The following is a 21,571-nucleotide window of genomic DNA, read 5'->3' as shown; positions in this document are numbered from 1 at the left end:
ATCCCACATAGTACTTGGCACATGGCAAATTCAAGTTTTGCTTAAGAAACTTTGTGAATGTTCTTTTCCAAATGTTTTTGATCCACAATTGGTTGAATCCATGGATACAGAGGGGCAACTGTATTAGCCTATTCTGTCCTTAGTGTCTGGCACAATGCCTGGGAAAATACTAGATATTCAATAAATGTTTGATGAATGCATGAAAAAATGAAAGAGTGCATCAATTCTACAAGCAGACCATTCCACCAAAGCCTGGCTCTTCCAAGATTGTCCTACTATCAGTCTTAAAATCCCCTTTGGAGTCCAGCATAATGGCTCATATCTGTAATCCCAGTACTCTGGGAGACCAAGGCAGGAGGATCGCTTGAGCCTCGGAGCTCAAGACCAAGCTGGACAATATAGTGAGAACCCATCTCTACAACAAATTTTAAAATTAGCCAGGCATGGTGGCGTGCACAGGTAGTCATGGCTACTTGGGAGGCTGAGGCAAGAGGATCCCTTGATCCCAGAAGTTTGAGGTTACAGTGAGGTATTATTGCACCACTGCACTCCAGCATACTGGGCTACAGAGCAAGTCCCTGTCTCTAAAACAAAACAAAACAAACAAACAAACAAAACTCCTTTGTGCTCACTCCTCACTGCACAGTGCAGGGAGGGGACTGAAGCTGTTATGGAAGCCGCTGTGACCTGTGGAACCTAACATACCCTGGAACTGTTGGCAATGAATTTAATTAGTCCAGCACTTTGTGGTAGTCACTTTATGAGTTATGGGAACATAATTTCAGTAGTAAACATAGCTATCACATCAAAGCCCTTGCATACAGTGAAGATTCTGGTCCTCGACAACAGGCTGGTTGTCTCAGCATTGTTTTTTTACAGCCATGCCTAAATTGGAAACAGAAATAATTGAATTTATGAGAGACCTCTAATAGTGATTTTCTGTTAAAATAGGGTTCTATTGAAAATATTTTTATCTTCCCATTCTTAATTTTGCATATTAATTATTTTAGAGATTTTTTTTGAGTCAGGGTTTTGCTCTGTGGCCCAGGCTAGAGGACAGTGGTGTGATCAAGGCTCACTGCAGCCTCGACCTTCGCAGACTCAGGTGATCCTCCTACCTCAGCCTCCTAAGTAGCTGGGACTACAGGCACACCACTATGCCTGACTGATTTTTTTTAGCTTCTGTAGAGACAGGTTTTCACTATGTTGCCCAGGCTGCTCTCAAACTCCTGGACTCAAGCAATCTGCCTGCCTCGGCCTCCCAAAGTGCTGGGATTACAGGCATGAGCCACTGTGCCTGGCCTAGATATTTTACAAGAATATAGATAGAAGGTTGTGAAAAATTAACATCAAAGTTTATGGAAAGGTACTCTTTCCTCGTAAATAAATGTGAAAAAAAATTAACCACCATATTTTCTCATTTATCATCAACCAAAGAATCAAATACTTATTGAATCCTTTAATGGACAATTGTCATTTGGAAGCTGCTCAGCTTTCCTACCCATCTCTTAAAAGATGTGTACAGCCTTGATGAAACAGTAAATCCAAGAGTCTTCACTCCCTTTAAAAAAGTCAAAAGGTTGTCAAAGGCTGATAGATCCTTCTTCTCACTCCCCAGGTATAGCCAAGGGTGGGCATATGGTTCAAGTTTGTTTAATCATTCTATATCCAGGGATGTTTGAATTGTGAGCAGAGTGACACAGCATGCATGAAGCAGACAGAGTGGACAGATTCTGGTGGCTGTGCCCAGGAAACATTCCCAAATGCTGTCTGCTGCGGGGACCTCCTGGGCCTGTTTGTCCCAAGCTTGAATCCTCCGCAATTTCTTCTTAGCTTTTAAATTTCTATATATATTTTCAATAAATATAATTTTAGATTAAGTAAAAGTTAGTTTCTGTTATTCGCACTGAAGAACTGTAAAGTATAAGGCACTGGAATAACAAACAGGTGCGTGGTACTATTCTTGCCTTCTGTGAGTAGGTGACCTAGCTGAAGAGAAAGAGAACATAGGTGACAGTACAGGCCAAAGGCAGAAAATGAGCAAGAGTGAAATGGAAACATAAAGAAAGAATCAGAGACAACCTGAAATTTGGGTTGTTTGGGATTTTTAAAAAATCCTCCCTTTCACTATCCTCATTCCTTGACTTTGCTCAATTAATTGATGAACAACCTTGACTGCCAGCTGTCTATATAAGCTAAATAAGAGAGATATAAAAGTAGAAAATGTGGCTGCTGCTCTCCGTGAAAGTGCTGTCTAGTTGGAAAGACACAATTCATACATTAAAAATTAGAAAATAGTATAAGACAAGACATAGATTTGGTCATGCAAACTTTAAGCCCTATAGGGCTTAAAAGACAGGACATACAGGAGTAAGATCAGACATCGGAGAGAAACTGGAGCATCAGCTAGTTGAAAACAACCTTTAAATTTTGTGAATTCAATGAAAATCATCATTGAAAAGCAGCAATTTCCTATTAAGATGAATTTCCCAAAGTAGCTAGCTGTTATACAGATGTTACAATGTACCAGCCCTGTTCCAAAAGCTTTACAAGTATATGAACTTACTCAGTGAGTGCTTAGGTAAAGATTAAACAATCTTCCCTTTGTATGGGGAAGGTACATTTGTACAGTCTGTCAATTTCAGTGGTGTAAATATTCCCACTCTGGCTGATGTCAAAATACCAAAGAGATATCACTGCAGGAGGAGTTGGAAATATGTGTGTTCTTACCAGTCAGTTCCAGCACACCAGTTGTCCTAACACTTCATGTGTATAAGAGATACAATCAGGATCATGTACTCAAGATTGATAGGTTGGATCTAAAAAGGGATTTAGAGGTCAACTTGCTCAACATCTACATTTTAAAATGTGATATATTAGGCCCCAATGTAGGTCACTGACAAACTCATGATCACACTAGCAATTAAGGGTTGGCTGTGGGGTCTGGATAGGCAAGCGACTGAACTCTAATCTAATTAGTCAAGTTTCCATTTAAAATGCAGTCCAGTCCTGAAAGTGATCTTTGTATTCTTAGTGTGGATGGATATGCAAAATCAAGTATCAAACATCTCCTTTTCATATTTATATACCTTTGCTGGCTACCAGTCCAGATTTCTCTCCCTATACTATGCTTGGATAATCTTGATTTTTACCTTCTCTTTTGTTTGTTGCACAATATATAAAAAGATAATCATGTATATTTGCATAAAAATTTCTGTAACCAGTAAAAAAAGTTCTAAAAATAAATTTAAAAAACAAAAAGACAGATTGGATTAGCCTGTTCACCTCTTCTATACCTGTGTGTCTGCCTATGGGATGACCCTTGGTCCTGAAATAGCTTCCCCACATTGTCACCATGTCTGAAATTTAATGACTCATCTTTTTGGATCTTAAAATATTTTTCTGGTTTCCTAAATCTAATAGCATGAAACATCCTGGGGGATGAATTATTTTGCCATAAATATCAAGGGGCCATTGACAGAGAGTTGAGAAAAAGTTATGAAAATCAACTGTTTCAAATATTTTAAAAGTTCATTATCAAATGTGGAATTAAGAAAACCACATAAACCACATTTAACACTTCTGCCTACATTTAGAGTTAATATCATTAAAAACTCTGATATACAGCAATATTTTAGTTGTGAAGCTGACTAAAATAAAATTATTAGACAACTGTCATGAACAGAAAGAAATTCTTTCGTGCCTGCTTTTTGAAATAATAAATTGTTTAATAAATGCTTCCTATGTTGCTTTGACCCCAAAATTATTTTTATTTTATTATCGTTATTTCTTGGATAGCCAGCAAAGGACTTATTCTGGAAGAGCCTATTGTCTTTGTTACCAATATAGAATTTTGCTGGTTCTAGAACTGCTTTCAGATATTGGTGGTGGGGCATGGGGTTCATTATGCTTTTGAAATATTCGAGTGAGCTGGCTTGTTATCAGTGCTATGAAAGACAATCAGCTGACTGCTTAGCTTGGAGGGTGTTTCCTTTGGCAAACAACATAAGAGGATACCTGCTATACCCAAGAAATATATATTTAAAATAAATAGCAAGCATAACTTTACATCCCTGAGTGGACAAAAAATGATCTAGTTACTCTGAGACTATCAAACCAAGAGTCTTAGGTGTCTCAATAAAAGAGACAAGAAAAAAATAGTATTTGATCAAATCCATGGTGACCAGGGTCATAGAATGTGTCAGTTAAATCCTCTTCTGCTCTATCCCCTCCTTCTACTCTCAGATAATCCTCCTGTGCCCCTCCTCCCCGGAGCTGCAGCAAGGTTGCCTTAGATAGCTGCCTGCAGCAAGGTTGCCTTAGATAGCTGCCTTAAACCAAGATAGTGCCCCTTCCCTTGACAGAACCTGGGATGAGATCCTCGTTTCAGAAAATGATTTGATCCTCCTGAAGGCGCTCCCTGCTACAAGGATCTAAACTCAGGGTAAGGCAGCCCCTGCATCGACTTCACCTGAATGCTCCCTCCTGTGGTAGAGCCAAGATAAGCCACTGTGAGACCCACTCCCAAACCCTGGTACTCTGTGCATTCTGGAAGGTTATTAATGGATTTCTTGGTGGTTTGCTTTGCCTCTTCCTAGAAAAGACTTCTCAGACAAACAAACAAAGGTAAGAAGATACCTCAAAATATATTAAAAATACATTAGGAACATAGGTAGTTGCATAATCTCAAAACACTTTAAATTAATCTGTGCCACATCCTTGCCTGACCTCAAAGAGTTAAGGTCCATAAGCAGGATTAGAGTAGAGACAGGCAGAGAGATCAGACATGCTCTAGGATAAAAATAAGCAAAGGAAACAGGGCTATGCTTTCAGGCATGGATTAATTTAATTTTATGGGAGGGAGGAAGGGATTGTTTAGGGGCTTACATCCACGGAAGCATCTCAAATACTGATGAAGTTTGACTTTTTTTTCTGACAGATATGTCCCCTCTGGGAAGGAAAGACTATTAAGATTTATTTTAACTATTTACATGTTATTTCCATAAAATACTCTGCGCAGACTATTCTTTTTAGCTCCTTGTTAGGAAGAGGCTGATATTCAGTGTAATTCCAGTTCAGAATCACAATAATTCCTTAGAATGAATATGGAAATGTTTAACCAGTAAATGTTTATTTGGGGCATTGCTAATGAAAAACATTCTAAGCAGCCGAATTTTATACTTTGCACATGGAACGCAAGAATGTCCGACTTATTGAATCATTGAAATGAGATTTAGCTTATACCTATAGCAAGCTCCAGCACCTGTGCGGGGCTTCCTGCTCCCAGACACCTAACATAGTTCAAACGGGAAAGCTCTCTCCTGGGCATGTGTGGCTCTTCTTGTGGAGTCTGAGTGGGGAGAGCACTGGGCAAGGGGCCAAGCAGCATCAAGTTCTGTCCTGGTTCTTCACTGACCATGCTGTGGCCTTTATCACAGAAAAGAACTCTGTTTCCTAAAGTGCAGGGAAAGGGAGAAAGAGTGAGAAGCCAGGGGAGATGGTATGGTTAAAGAGCTTTGAAATACAAACGTGTTAAAGATAAGTGGTATTATCCACGACCCCAAACACATTTTAAGATTCCCTATCTGTGCGTGAGGCAATTTCACATCTTTAAACAAGGTCTAAACATACATAAAAGGATGGTTGGGAAACTCTCCTCTCTTCAAGGCTAGATTAGAGATGCCCATTAAGCAACTCAGAGAAGTAGCACAAAGAGAAGCAAAGTGAATGAAAAATCACCAGGACTTACTCATTTAGCTGTAGGGGCCATGTCTAACGCTACAATTTAAATGATAATATGTGTTTTCCCACAATATTTTCAATCACTAGCACTTACTGGATACTTCACTCATGCTAAGTAATACTTTGATGGAGAAATGAGGGACAGTTCGGTGAACGTTGCTTCTCTGAGACACCAAACAGCCTGGCATTCCACAGCACTGCAGCTTTATAACACTAGAAACAGCTCAAACCACGTGGTCTTCCTTAAGTTATTTTACCCCTCTGCCATGTAGCTTCACCAGCTTCAAGGAAGTGTGATAACTCTGTTCTCAAGGGTGACTCTATGAGTTGATGGAGCAGGCAAATGACTGCTCTGCTTCAAGGAAGGCAGAACTGGCTCCTTACTCCATCAAGTTTTGTTTTTCACAGCTTTATTGAATTATAATTTATATAAAATTAACTTCTCCGATTTCTTTTTTGTTTGTTTTGTTTTTGTTTGAGACAGCCTCTCTCTGTCACTCAGGCTAGAGTGCAAAGGCGTGTTCATGCCTCACTGCAGCCTGGACCTCCTGGCTCAGGTGATCCTTCTGCCTCAGCCTCCTAAGTAGCTGGGACTACAGGCACCTGCCACCAAGCCCAGCTAATTTTTAAATTTTGTGTAGTGACGAGTCTCCCTGCACAGGGTGGTCTTGAACTTCTGGACTCAAGTGACCCAGCCACCTGGGCCTCCCAAAATGCCTGGATTACAGGCGTGAGCCACCATGCCTGGCCAAACTTCACAAATTCCAAGTGTGCATTTTGATATTTTTTACATATGCATACAAACATGAAACCATCACCACAATTAGGATACTGAACATATCCATCACCCCCCCAAATCTCCTTGTGCCCCTTGATAATCCCTCCCTTCTGCCCCTTCCCATCCCCTCTCGTCTCCAAGAAACACTGATCTGCAATCTGTGACTATATTTAGCTTGCATTTTCTAAACTTTTATATACATTACATCATACACTGTATCTTTGACATCATTATATTATTCATATATCCATAGCTTATTCCTTTTTATTATTCCATCAAATTTTCCCATCCAACCTCCTAAAACGTTAATTCTGCCCTGAGATATACCTCTGAATTCAATGATCTTTAACTTGCCACTTGTGAAAATGCAAATCTGTACCCAAAATGTGCCAGCTGACACCTCTGTTAGGTGTTAGGTGGCAGCTAGCTGTGAATGGATGCAAATAGAAGTCAGGCCCCCAGGGAGGAAGAGAAAACATTGATTGTGGCAACAAGAGGCAGCAAAGAGACACTTGGAATTTTTGTTGCTTTCGTGTTGACCACAACCATCCTATCTCATGTGGATACTCTAACTAGTTTGCCTGTTTTTAAAAGCTGAATAATTGTCTTTCATTCTTTGCTGGTTCATGGCTAGCCAGTCCCATTCCAGTTCTGGGGTTGGTGTTTTCCCTCACACCTTCTCATCACCTTTGAATATAAAGTTGCCCACCCTTTGTTCCATGGATTTAAATATGTTCTGGACTGTGAGGATTACATGCGTGGGGCATCCGCAAGTTTCTTGGGATCATCAGGAATCATCAAAGTCTCTTACAGTGAAAAGACTCATGCATCTTCCCCAGAGCAGGAAGATGTGCTTCTCTGAAAGGTTTTTCAGCCTTGCTCAGACCCCAAAAGTCCTCAGCAGTCTCCCCGCGGCACCTCATTCTTCCCACAGAGTCTAGCCAGGTCCCATACTCTGATCTCCAAACTCCTCTAACTCCTCTAACCCCTCCAAACTCCTCTAAGAGAAGTTCCTACCTCCTGTCCTCTGCCCCATAACCCCTACTTCTTGGATATCCTACTTCTGATCTAAGACAGCAGGGCAGTGTGGGTGGAGTAATCTGGTTCTTCTATTTCTTTCCAAATCTGGTATTGATTCATAACAGCTGGGGCTTGTTTACCTCAGGTCTTTCATCCTGCTGATTATCAAGAATGTGACTTAGGTAATTAAAAAAGAAAAAAGAGGAGGAGGAGGAGTAGGAGGAGAGCGATAGGCAAATTCTTTCTTGATCTTTTGTTCCCAGTAAAACAATCTTCTTTAGTTAATGTGGAAGAAAGGCCATGCATAAATAAGTGGGGAAAAGTAACACATAAATATTAATATTTCAAGATTCTATCTTACTATTAATACATATATTTAAATAATTTATATGTATTTGCAATTTCCCAATATTAATGGGTTCAGAGACTTTTTAAATGAAATTTAGTAAAATATTTACAAGTCCTACAGATATCTACAATGTAACAATAAGAATTAATCATCAAAATACATCTTTTGACCCTAGACAGGCTACTTGGCTGTGGTTAAACTAAAAGATTAGCTTGCAGCCCTTTAGAAAGACAAATCCTGAAATTAAGAAAAAAAAAGAGATCAATATTGTTATTATCGTCCAAAACCATTTACCAAATAAATGTAGTGCTGTGCTTTTTTGAGTGAAGGCAGCATTGTGGGCTGAACCTGCACGAGGCCCTGTGGACCACTTTAATACCATCACTTTCCTTTCATGGGATTATTTTTGATTCTTGAACAATGCAGTGAGTTTGGCAGAGAAAAGGAAAGAGCCATTACGTGGAAGGAAAAAGCCTGCTATTAACGAAAAATTGTGAGGCTTTTAACCAAAGTTGCTTCAAGGTTTTCAGAAGGGAATGCAGTTTCCCACATGCCGTTGACTAGTTAAGGGGCCTCTCCACTGAGACCACATGGTAGTGATCCGTGCATCCTGGAAACCCATCAAGAAAACCATTGCAGTGGATTCAATCCAAGAGCTGAGTGGAGTGACCAATTTCATCTGTGAATGTGCCCTCCCATGCAAATTTGAGAGTTTCAAAGGCCATTCATTCATCAGGTCTTCTTTCTATGACCAGCTTAACTGGAAGCCAATAAGAAAATGGATCTTGCCCTTCCCAGAATAACTGTTCCTCCTTATTTTAGAGGTAGCCTCAGCTCAATACTCCTTTACAGTCAAGAATTCCTTTATTTTTATTTGATGTACATGGGCTTGCCTGGCCTTTCAGAGTCCAAGAAGAAATGTGTAGTTTCAGAACCATAACTAATACTCATGTTGTATATTTTTAATGAAATAAATGTCAATATAACAAGTCTACTATACTTGTAGGTATCACATCCTTGATTTATACTTTTCTTTTTAAAAAGGCATATAGTTCTCTTTGAAAATTTTGAAGATACTGTCAAAAAATGAATAGTGTGTGAATGACTGCATTTAAATGACATCGTGGAAAAAGGCTATAGGAATAAAGCACTTAAGCCCCTGGTTGCCAGGGCTTAAGTGTGGAGAAAGGGGATGGCCATAAACAGGCAGCAGGATAGAATTTGGGAAGTGATGGAGCTGTTTTATATCTTCCTAGTCATACGACTCTATGCATTTGCCAGAACTCATAGAACTATACACCCAAAAAAGTGAAGTTTACTGTATGTGGATTTTTTAAGTGCACCAAGTCATAATAAATTGGTATCTATAAGGGACTGAATTTGGAAAAAATGGTAATTAAAATGACAGGAATTAAACTCCTGTTTTTCTCATGATATCTGGAGAAATCATTTATGTATTAGTATTCAATAATACATCATTATATGTATTATTTATATATGCATACATATTTAAATATTTATGTATATGAAATATATACATATATTTTAATACATATAATAGTATGTATTAAATAGTACAGATTAATATATTAAATAATACATATGTATTAAATAATATATTTCATTAGATAATACAAGAATTAAAATAATTCTTGATTACCTTCTTAACAATGAATACTATGGATGTTATGGCATATAGAAATAGCAAAATAAGTGAAACTACAGCCTTATCCAGTGTTCAGAACACCTTCAACCCTCGCCAAGCCTTTTCTACCCTTCTCTTATTAACGCCCTTCTCAGCTAAAAAGGTTTTAACCGAAAGGATATGTACTTATTTCATCAATAAACACTTGATATTAACCAAAAAGCCATACACCCACCCTATCAGTAAGGACTGTAAAGACTAGAGACTAATCCATCATGTTTGTATGTCAGATCCACCATCTTTTGAGTTTCCTTCCTTCCTTCCTTTCTTCCTTCCTTCCTTCCTTCCATCCTTCCAAGACGGAGTCTCACTCTGTCATCCAGGCTGAGGTGCAGTGGCACGATCTCAGCTCACTGCAACCTCCGCCTCCTGTGTTCAAGAGATTCTCCTGCCTCAGCTTCCCAAGTAGCTGGGATTACAGGCGAGCACGAGGGGTTTCACCATGTTGGCCAGGCTGGTCTTGAACTCCTGACCTCAGGTAATCTGCCCTCCTTGGCCTCTCAAAGTGTTGGGATTACTGGTGTGAGCCACCGGCCCCAGCCTTTTGAGTTCTTATTAACATCTATGTCTCCAGAAGCTCTTCAGCCTGCTCGTGTGTTAGTAGCCAAAGAACCTTACCCATGGGTAGAAACTGCAAATGTGTTGGTTAATTAGGTGATTTGTTTCCATGCCTTGTGAACAGTGCTCATTTGTCCTTCCTCTTGCCTCAGATTTATGCTCCTCGATCCTCTTCCCATTAGAGCCTCTTTCACCCTTTAAACTCAGATAAGATGACCATGACCATGGTCAATTCATTTCCTGCAGGTGATTTTGTATATGTGAGCATGTGTTTATTTAATCATAAAAATGAGGAATGAAGTAGTCTGGAATACTTTTCTTAAGTTTTTTTCTGACGGAAGTAGTAGTATTTTAAAACATAAATAAAACTTCTTTTAAGTTTACAGTTGGTATGTGGAGACAAGCAACGTTAACTAAGATCAATTTATGGTGTTATTTCTCAACCAGTTAAAAAGAGCGTTTGCTAGTACTAAGACATATTCCTATAGGAATATTCCTTACAGTTCTTCTGTTTAGTCAATAGAAACAAAACACTTAAAGGTCCTCAAGCTGTTATTCTTCCTAGTCTCGATTCATTTGGCAGCCCATTAAAATATAATTTCATGGTGATATTTATAATAGTATAAATATATCTATAGTTTTTATATTCTCTAAACCGTGATTTTCCCTTGCAGTCTCCCCCTGAAAACTGTTTAAACTCTCTGTGAACACTTAGAAAGTTTGTTCTTACATGGGTAAATGACTTCATAAGAGAGAAAACAGCTTGGTTGGAAACAATAGGGTAATTTCGGTTTGGGTTAATAATAAGAGAAACTTAAACTTATAGAAAATTCAGGTCATTAATGATCCGAAGTATCACTAAAACATACTAGAGACTAATTTGTGTTCTACAAATCTGTATTCTTTCCAACAACTTCAGAGCTGGGGTTGTATTTCTCCCTGGCCTCACAATGCGTCACCGTAGCCTTGACTACAACAGAGCCATTGATTCAGAATACAAAGAGAGAATAGGGACTGTCCCTGAATAAGAGATGCCCTGTGACTCTCCTGGACCTGAGCAAATTCAGACTTTACCAAAAATTCTATGCTATTTCACATTCAATCTGACAGAGTTTCTTACAGTAAATAATTCAAGATTCATCAATTTAAAGTACAGATTTTTTACCAAAAATATCAACTTATAAAAACAAGCCTTGGATGAGTTCAGCATATACTCTTTTATGTAGGATGACGTGATGACACATTAGGTAACACAGAAAAATATTTTATATGTATTTAGAAACTAAATAGAGATTTTAAAAAAAGACCCAGAGAATTAGAAACTAGGCATGATTTCCCACCATGTTTCTGAGTTTTATCTGTTGGTTTTGCACTAGATTTTTTTTTTTTTTAGATGGAGTCTCACTCTGTCGCCCAGGCTGGAGTGCAGTGGCGCAATCTCAGCTCACTGCAAGTTCCACCCCTGGGTTCATGCCATTCTCTTGCCTCAGCCTCCCAAGTAGGTGGGACTACAGGCACCCGCCACCACGCCCGACTAATTTTTTGTATTTTTAGTAGAGATGGGGTTCACTGTGTTAGCCAGGACGGTCTCGATCTCCTGACCTTGTGATTGGCCTGCCTCAGCTTCCCAAAGTGCTGGGATTACAGGCATGAGCCACCGTGCCCGGCTGCACTAGATTCTTTCATATTTATGGATTTCTAGGATCTGGAATTGAAAATCATTAAATACCATATTTTATTCTGAAATAAATATTAATGATCTTTTCAACAATATTATTACATCAAAAAGAATTTCTGATGTGTACAGATAGGCTAAGATAAATTTATATTGGTGTCTGCTCACTGTAAAATTCTTCATCTCTTTTTCAAACACCAATAGCCAGAAGTTGAGCTTGATGTCTTCACGTCATTTTATAAATCACTGTGATTATTATCTTTTATCATTACTAAATCTCCATTTTAGTAAAATCCAAATTCTCTTCCCTTCAAAAAGAAAAATGTTATACACGGAGCAGAAATCATTATATTACTGGGTAGAGCCTTAATAATCTGGTTTCAGAAAAACAGACCAAGATGAATGCAGAACTCAGTGAAAGATTGGCTTGCACCTTCAATGACTCCTCGTCACCCCTACACACAGGCTAAATGCTTGCGCATGGCATTCAAGTACACCAACGATTTGCACCCTGCTCCTTCAGCACATTCACTCCCACCAAGTGCTTTTAAATATAAAACACCCCAGATTGCTCATTTTTTTAAAATCCAACATTCACTCACTAAAAAAATAGTTGTTACGATGTCTTTAATATGTGTCAGGCACTTTTTCAGTACTAGAAATACATCAGTGAACAAAACAGAAAAAAAAATGCCTGCTACCGTGAACCTTACTCTTTTTTTTTTTTTTTGAGACAGAGTTTCACTCTTGTTGCCCAGGCTGGAGTGCAACGGTGATCTCAGCTCACCACAACCTCCGCCTCCTGGGCTCAAGCGATTCTCCTGCTTCACCCTCCCGAGTAGCTGAGATTACAGGCATGCACGATCACGCCCGGCTAATTTTGTATTTTTAGTAGAGACGCGGTTTCACCATGTTGGCCAGGATGGTCTCAATCTCTTAACCTCGTGATCCGCCCGCCTCGGCCTCCCAAAGTGCAGGGATTATAGGCATGAGCCACTGTGCCCGGCCGAAGCTTACATTTTAATGGAGGAAAGAGAGAAAGAGAGAACAAGTAAATAAATGATTATAACATTCTTTTCAATCAGCACTTTTCTCTTACAGCTATCTTTAAAAGACGATTATCCCCCAAATTCGTAACTTTTATGTTTATATAAAGTGAACACATTACAGATTTTATTCATTCAACTCAATCAATGAGAATACCAGGTAGGTGTCATCGCCATTTGAAAAGAGAATCTAAAGAACAGACTCATTTATAAATCAGGAGTATTTAAATGAATGTGAAAATAGAGGCAAACCTGATTTTTCCAAAAGGAGTGAGAGGTAGGCAAGTCAACTGAATCTTTACCAGCAAAATTGAATTTGCATATCTATGGACAAAATTTATTTGCATTTTAGTGGGTTGAATGATAGAAGCCCAGTAACATGTCCACATCTTAATTCCTAGACCCTGTGAATGTTAACTCATTTGGAAAAATGCTTTTTGAAGCTTTAATTAGGTTAAGGATTTTAATTTGAAGAGATCATCCTTTATTACCAAGCTGGGGTCTAAATCCAATAACAAATATTTATATAAGACACCCACAGTGGAGATTTGGCAGCAGACGTGGGGAAGGCAATGTGATCACAGAAGCAGGTGTCGGAGAGGTGCAGCCACAAGCCAGGGAATGCCTGGAGTCACCAGAAGCTGGAAGAGGCAAGAAATGGAAGCTCCCTTAGAGTCTTCAGAGGAAGTGGCGCCCTGATGACACCTTGATTTCAAACTTCTGGCTCCAGAACTATGAGAGAATCAATTTCTATTGTTTTATGCCACAAAGTTACAGCAGCCTGTGGAAGCTAGCAAACATTGCTATCAGTTACCCACAACTTACAGAACTGTAAAATAGCTCTCATAGAATCAGGTAGCCAGGAGGGGTAATCTGTAGATAATGTGTAGTTTCCATTGATGCACAATTTCCCCCTATGTACCTTAATAGCTTTTCCCAGACCTTCTCTGCCTGTCAGAACTCCATGTATCCTTAAAAGCTAACTTCAAATGCCAGCAATGACTGGTTGACTGAATGATTGACAGAGACAGGGTCTCACTCTGTTATCCAGGCTGGAGTGTGGTGGCGTGCTCGTAGCTCCCTGCAGGCTTGAACTCCTGTGCTTAACTGATCCTCCCACTTTAAGGTCCCAAAACACACCTGGCTAATATATATATACATATATATATATATATATATATACACACATATATATATATATATATATACACACATATATATATATATACACACACACACACACACACATATATATATATGTATTTTAGAGAAAGGATCTCACTATAATGCCCAAGCTGGTATTGAACTCCTAGCCTCACGTAATTCTCCTGCGTTGGCCTCCCAAACTGCTGAAATTACAGGTGTGAACTACCATGGCCAGCTTCTTTATTAATTTCTATTACATATATATTGGTGCCTCCAACTAGGATGGAATGCCTTGTCAATAACTCCTTTTGGCATTTACGGCACACCCTCTACATGTGCTTCCCAGGATGCCTATAGCAGGGCACCATACACGTAGGAAGTACTCATGCAGCTGAGCTGGAGAGAGCTGTGACCTATGATGACCAAGGGGAAAACTGGATGACTTCTGGTAGTAACTGAATCTTCTTTCTCCAAGCTTCGCATGCTGAAGCTTAGTGTTATAAAGTGGATCTCATATCCAAAGATTCTGTTTCCATAAAAGTATTTGCCCCACATCTAGCTAGAGGTTAAAAAAAAATCAACATCTAACATAGGATGTTAGAAGGGTGACTTAAGAATAACTTTCTCTGTATCTTTCTGAGGATTCATTGACAGCAAACTCTAATGGGCCGGCACTCATGATTTTTTTCCTTCCTGACATGCATGCCAAGTGTTTTATATATGACTAGAGTCTTTAAAAAGGCCTCTGGAATCTTAATTCAAACTTCCTATAGTTCATGTATTTGCTCAGGCCTGGATTTCTAAGGGTTTACATCCATTCCAAGCATCAGTTCTTTAACAATTTCAGCCCCGTTGTCATAAATAAATCAACTAATTCTAATGGAAAAGTTGTGATTAATTTAAAATGTAGCTATGTGCTAAACTAGAGCTCAGGTAAGATTGGCTGAGCTCCTGAAAAGTGACAATAGCATCTTCTGGTTTCCACTTCTGGTTTACACTTTGGATGCCAATTCTATTACAAGAATTTTAACATCAAGGTCTTATCTACCCATCACCTTTGCTGCACTTTCAGCTTCTCTACAACTCTGGAGTTTCTGGGAACTGCCGAGGATGTCTACATGCATCTTCAAATCATTTTGGAGCTGGGCTCACCTCTCATCACTAGCGATCAGTGCTTGGCTCTGCTGAGCTACCGCAGTCTTATCAATGCTCCATTCCAGGCTGCCACTTGCCTATGCTGCCATTTTTGCTCAATGCTCAGCTCTGAGCCAAAGTTTGTCTGCTGCAATATGGTGGCTTATGCTGTCACTGCAGAGCCATCTAAACTTGTGGTTCCAGGACTACTTAGAAATTAGTTGCAAATGAAAAGCTGAAAGCCTTTCTCTCCTCCATTGCATCTATAAAAAAAGAGTCCCACAACAGGACTCTGAGGAGCCACAGAATTACACTCAAATCTTTCATTCCATAGACACCTCTCCGCCAGGCTGGTTTTAGGTAATGGCCTATGTGTGGTGCCAAGGATGCTCACCAGTGCTCATCAGTGCTCAGGTCTTATTTATGCCATGGCTAAACTACTTCCCTTAGGATGACTTCTCTCCTAGGCTACCCCTTGAAATTTAAATGCTGCCTCTCCCCATCTCAGTCCTCTCATTTCTTCAGATAAGGCTATATATTCTTGAAACTCATTTGTAGACACAGTTCAACTCTTTTTCCCAGGAAACTCTCAGGTCCAATGTTGAATGGTGGTTGCAAATAGATGCCTGAGCAACAGAGGTCTTACCTTATTCTACCAACAGATATTTCCAAATGTCAGGCCCTTCTTAGCTAGGACAACCCCTGCCCACCCCCACCACCTCACTCTCTCTCTCTCTCTCTCACACACACACACACACACACACACTTACATACACCTTCACATAGAAAATTAACCTTTCCTCATGGGGCACTTACGGTAACTAAGATTATGTGATATCTGATAAGTCATTACCAAACCTTTCTTTCAACTAAATGAAACAAAACTTTCAAATTGGAATTACTGTGCAAATTTTATATACTTTAAACTGATTTGAAATATTAATTTTACTAAACCATTAGTTTTACTGATGTAAACTTTTATTTGTTACCTTTTAGGAAACACATTTGAACCAAAATGATACATACTATCTTTATTTTACAGCTGAGGAAAATTGAGGCTTAGTCCATCTATGGGGCAGCTTCTTCCACTGCACTTCAATTTCCTTGAGGGCAGATATTTCACCTGTTTCTGGCACCCTGCAAAGGGCAGGCCACATAGTTTTAAAAAATATGTTGAACTGAACTAAAAGGAGTTGCATGATTTTTCTAGAGTTGCACAGTCAGAAAACAGCACAGCTGGGACTAGAATACAATTTTGGGTGCAGCTTTCCTTAATATATATTTAACAAAAGGTGTCTATAATTTTGCATTCTCTGATCATATTACCGCGCTTATTTCTTTCTTCCCAGGAGCTATACTTAACCTTTTAGATCAAATATGAGCAGCCCCTCAAGACCATTGGCCCCTCCTCCATGGCCTGCATATTTGATGTAACTGCATCCTCGTTTTTCAGCCTAAATAAACAAAAATCCTTATTAGGTCCTTTACTTTTTTCACAATCTTACTTTACTTCTTTATCTTCATTTGAATGAAATAAATAAGCTCATTACCTTGTTTGCTTTCCTTTCCTCATATTAATTCTTTCTCAAACTCACCTTTCTTAAGAACCAGCTTCAGTCACCTTAAGATTTCCAGAGTCAGTTGCATAATACTGAGTACAGTATTCCTGCACTCCAGTCTATCAAAAGCCCCTTTCCCTTGAGTGATTCCTATCCTTTCTCTGTGCCTTGCCTGCACCCCATTCCAATTAGAAACCAGTGGACAGAGAATGTGTGTAATTCTATGTTCACTTCAGAAGCCAGCATGAAATTGAACAGTACTGTCAGTAGCAGCTATGACCATATTAACATTCAGAATCTTAATTAACTAGAAGACAATTTCATTAACACAGTTATATTAAACGCTCTTAGAATATGTTTACCTCATTTTAATTATTGCTAAAGTAATGGGCACCAATGAGAAGCTGATGCAATGGTGAAAGCCTCGGGAAAAATTCTCCGGAACGATCTTCAAAGTGCTCTTATGCTTCAGAACACATAATCTTTGTTGTTGCTAAATCATTTCTATACTGGAAGTAACTGCTATTAAGTAGTCAAAGCAATGTGTTACACATATTCTCATGTTTTAGAGACCATCTATGAATGGGTAAATATGCAGGTTGGGTGTGTAGATAATTCAACATAGAAATTCTATTATTAATGAGAATTATGCACTACCTTCTGTATGACACCAAAAACCTACCTCTAAAAACCCAATTATTACTTACTGCCTTCTCTTTATATGAAATAGTAAAACAATCATTAATGACTCATAAGTCTCAGATTTTCACCATGAAATTCATGTACAATGTTACAGATGTCCCTGGACGGGTTATGTTTTGTAGCTAATGCTAATAGAGGACAGGAGGCTATGGACAGTACATCCTTGAATTGCCTCAAATAAAACTATTCTCTTTTTTGTATACAAACACATCTCTATCTGAAACATACTTTTCCTTATATATCAAGAATTGACATAAAAGGGTCATTTCTGGAATACTCCATGCACAATTTTATTATTTTCTGTATAGTAACTAAAATCCTAATCAATCAATTTTTCCTAAATTTATAATAGCAGAATAAAGTCATAGTATTTAAATTTTGTTATTATTAAATAATTATGGATAATCCATGCCTATAAAAAATCTCGATTTTTTGTTTTAACTAAATTCTGTATAATTTATTGAGTGCTAGTGCTAGAACTGGGCTTATCCCTCTCAGTGAACCAAGGAGGTGAGGGTGTTTCTGCCTTCTTGAAGTTCACAGTCAATCAAGGAAAACCCATTGAATAAGTATTCATAGGACTGCTGAATGCTTTAAATGGGGCTGGAGAGGCACTGACAGAAGCATATAGAAATATGATTTAACTTAAACAGGAGGCCATTGCCTCATGAGCTAGAGAATGGTCCACCGTGTCTTTCCATTAAGCAGTGCACGTAAGCCAATTCAGTAGTGCAAGGACAAACGTAGTTAGCTCTATTGGTTACAACTTGAAGCTATTATTTAATTCCATTTTGGATCACTTCACTTCTTTGTCATAGAGGAATCTCTTTCCATTCTTTCCCTTACCCAGGCTGGTTGTGCAGGTCTCTAGCAACATGACGTGAACACTGGGTGTGAGAATATAAATGATCAAGCATAAACTCCTCCAGTGGCAAGTGTGTATAAGAAAAGATCCTGCCGATCGGGTCAGTAGGTACATTGGTATGTGACTATGAAACTTACTGCTCAGGCATAGCTTAGAAATATCTTCAGATGAAGACGAGAAAGTGAAATTTTGCCAGCTTGTTTATTTAAATACACCCTAAATATATGAGGAAAGAAAGGTGATATTTCATGGACTCTAGAACCAGAATTATGTACATTAAAATACACACTGTATTTTTCAAAACTATTCTGCTGTCAAGCAGTAAAATGAAGGTACCAGGTTTTTATTGAAGCTTTTTAAAATAGGAAAGCACAGTATTTTCCTCACATGTACTAGGCAATCAAAAATATTTTGTTGAGTGAATGAATAAATGACTGCAGAGCTGAGTCAGTGGACTTAGGTCCTGGCCAGATCAAATGCCTTCTTATGAGGAACCAAGTTTGCCTTCTAACAAGCTACACAAGATCAAATTGTGTTGGCAAGATAGGATTTTCCTGCATTTTTCTTTTGGCAACTTCTTTACGAAGATTATTTTAGCTTCACTTTCCTCTCAAGGAGAAACTGACAAGACAGGAGCCTTTCCACCATCTTCCTAGATGAGTTTTGGTGAAATTACCACCTTGAAAAAGAGCACACAGCAGCCCTAACTGAGGATCTCCTGAGCATAAAGCAGCTGTTCTCCTCAGGACAGCTTGGGTCTCAGCAGTCACACTGCAAACAGAGGGGAGGAAGAAGCAGGGAATAAAGGAGGAAAGCATTGCTTATTCCTACTGGGACCCTCATTCCCACTTCGGATTCCTCTGGGTTGCACATTCTGTTGAGTAGACCAGACAGTGCCATCTCACCAAGACTTGCCTCTTACTCCCAAATAAATACTGAAGCATCTTGACAAGTAAGAACATAGTTCACTTCCTTTTAATCTGGACAGATGGCCACAGAAAATTTTAATGTGTGATTTTACCTAGAAGTGAAGAGGTGTCCGCAAGTCATTAGAGAGTTGCACAGGTGATTCCAAAGACAGAACTGCCATGGGATTCAGAGACGGGAAATGTCACAAGGAAAAGTAGACATTGACCAGACAACATGGTTTTTCTGATGCTTGTTTGAGCCCACAATATGTTGGCATCATGTTATTCCTCCTAAAGAGAGTAATTTCTGTAAATATTTAAATAACTGAAATAATACCATCTTCCAAATTCTCCATGGAGAAAAGAATCAAGCATGAAATGCCCCCTGCCTTGTACATCTCAATTGTATTCTCCAATAGGAGACTTTTCCTGCTGTGTAGCCATCAGTGTGCGTGCCTCATAATGGGAATTAACACCTGCAAATGCCTGCCAAGTAATAAACATGATGTTATTATATTCTAAAGAAATTGGCCTTCATAAATCACGTAAGTTCAATGATGCGTCAACACATTTGAATTAATCATAGATGATACCAGTACAATAGGGCCCTCCTTATCCGTGGTTTCATGTTGTGCAGTTTTAGTTACCCAGAAACAACTCATAACTTTTAAATTGCACACTGTTCTGAGAAGTGTGATGAAATCTCATGCCATCCTGCTCCTACCTGCCCAGGACGTGAATCATCCTTTTGTCTAGTATATCCATGCTATATACACTCCCTGCCCATTACTCACTCAGTAGCTGTTTTAAGTTATCAAAGTCACTGTAGAGGTATCGCAGAGCTTATGTTCAAGTAACCCTTAATTTACTTCATAATGTCCCCAAAGCACAAGATTAGTGATGCTGCCATATTATTATAATTGTCCTATTTTATCATTAGTTATTATTATTAATCTCTTACTGTGCCTAATTGATAAATTAAACCTTGTCATAAGTATATATCTATAGAAAAAAATAGTACATACAGGGTTCCATACCATCCACAGTTTCAGGCACCCTGTAGGGGCCTTGGGATGTATCCCCCATGGATAAGGGGAGACTACTTACTCTTTTTGATAAAATGTGCGTATGAAACAAGAACTGCAAGAACAAATGGGTAACTATGCAAGGTATCTCCTGGTCTGGGTACAGAATAAGTAACATATGGCTTTAAGCAAGGGTTTTCTTGATAAAAATTAAAATATCAGGTGCAATTGTTAACATTTTGAAAATTTTTAAATGCCTCACCCACCTTCATTCTCTTAGAGCCTACATCCATTCTGTCTCACTTTTCGACCCTTTCAATATTTGCAAACAATGTACTACACTAAATTCCAGGTATGGTTTAGCAGATAAAAATCACTGAGAAAAACAGAAGGAGAGGTCTTACCACTGTTCTACTTACTACAACTCTCCCTGGATATCTCAGTGATGTGTTAAAAATTAACACTTGTGTTTCTTGGGCGGGAGAAGCACATTGGTTAGCACAAGATTTGACAAATGTAATTTTCCATCCCACTGAATGACTTTTGTCCATCTTAAGATGACATCTTAAAGGACAAAATTTGAGGATTACATTTTTGAAATTTGAATAAATTTACACTATGTTTCTAAAACACTTGGTACAAATTCAAATCTTTTCCTTATGAAGCATAACTGATATCACCTACAAAATAAGGTCAGATTTTCTTTATTACTGAAGTTAAAATTGCTTCAAACTGTTGTCTAAGTTAATCATAAGAGTCCTTCTCCTTTTCCCAGGGTCACCCTCCCTGAAAATTCCAAGGCCTCGTGCCCTTGACACCTGTCAGTCATTTCTTGAGGCTCTTTCCAACAGTTTGGGCTGGAATTCAGGTGTAGCCCTTTAAGGCCGGGGAGCCTCACTAACAGCCAGCCTGCTACTTATTCTCATAATTCCTGTAGCACATGCCTTGGAGTTCTTAACCACAATATAACAGGACAGGAGGAGTCAAGTGGTGCCACCACTACTGCCATGTGGAGAATATTCCATGTGCCATGGTTGTGGGTGCATGTTCCTAGAGTCTCTCAGATAACAGGTGGCAAGAATGAGGGGTCTCTCTTGCTCCTCAGATTTGGATTCACCAGTGGTCATCTCATGCCACCAAAAGTCTGCAATCCAGTCTTTCAGTTTCTTATTTCATACTCACAGGCCACGCAAAGCTGCCCAATGGTATAATGTTGGCTAAATCATGAAAGATTCCCAGCCTCAGCTACAGGCTGTGCCTACAACTCAAGTCTTCCAGGACCACTTGATCTGGACATTAAGCCCAGAAGACTGGGTGTTCTACCCTGCCAGCCGAGTACAACTGGGGATTTCATAATGC

This window comes from Nomascus leucogenys, chromosome 16 (assembly GCF_006542625.1).
Source record: "Nomascus leucogenys isolate Asia chromosome 16, Asia_NLE_v1, whole genome shotgun sequence".
In the NCBI taxonomy this organism is placed as follows: domain Eukaryota; kingdom Metazoa; phylum Chordata; class Mammalia; order Primates; family Hylobatidae; genus Nomascus; species Nomascus leucogenys.
Note: the sequence above shows the minus strand (reverse complement) of the source record.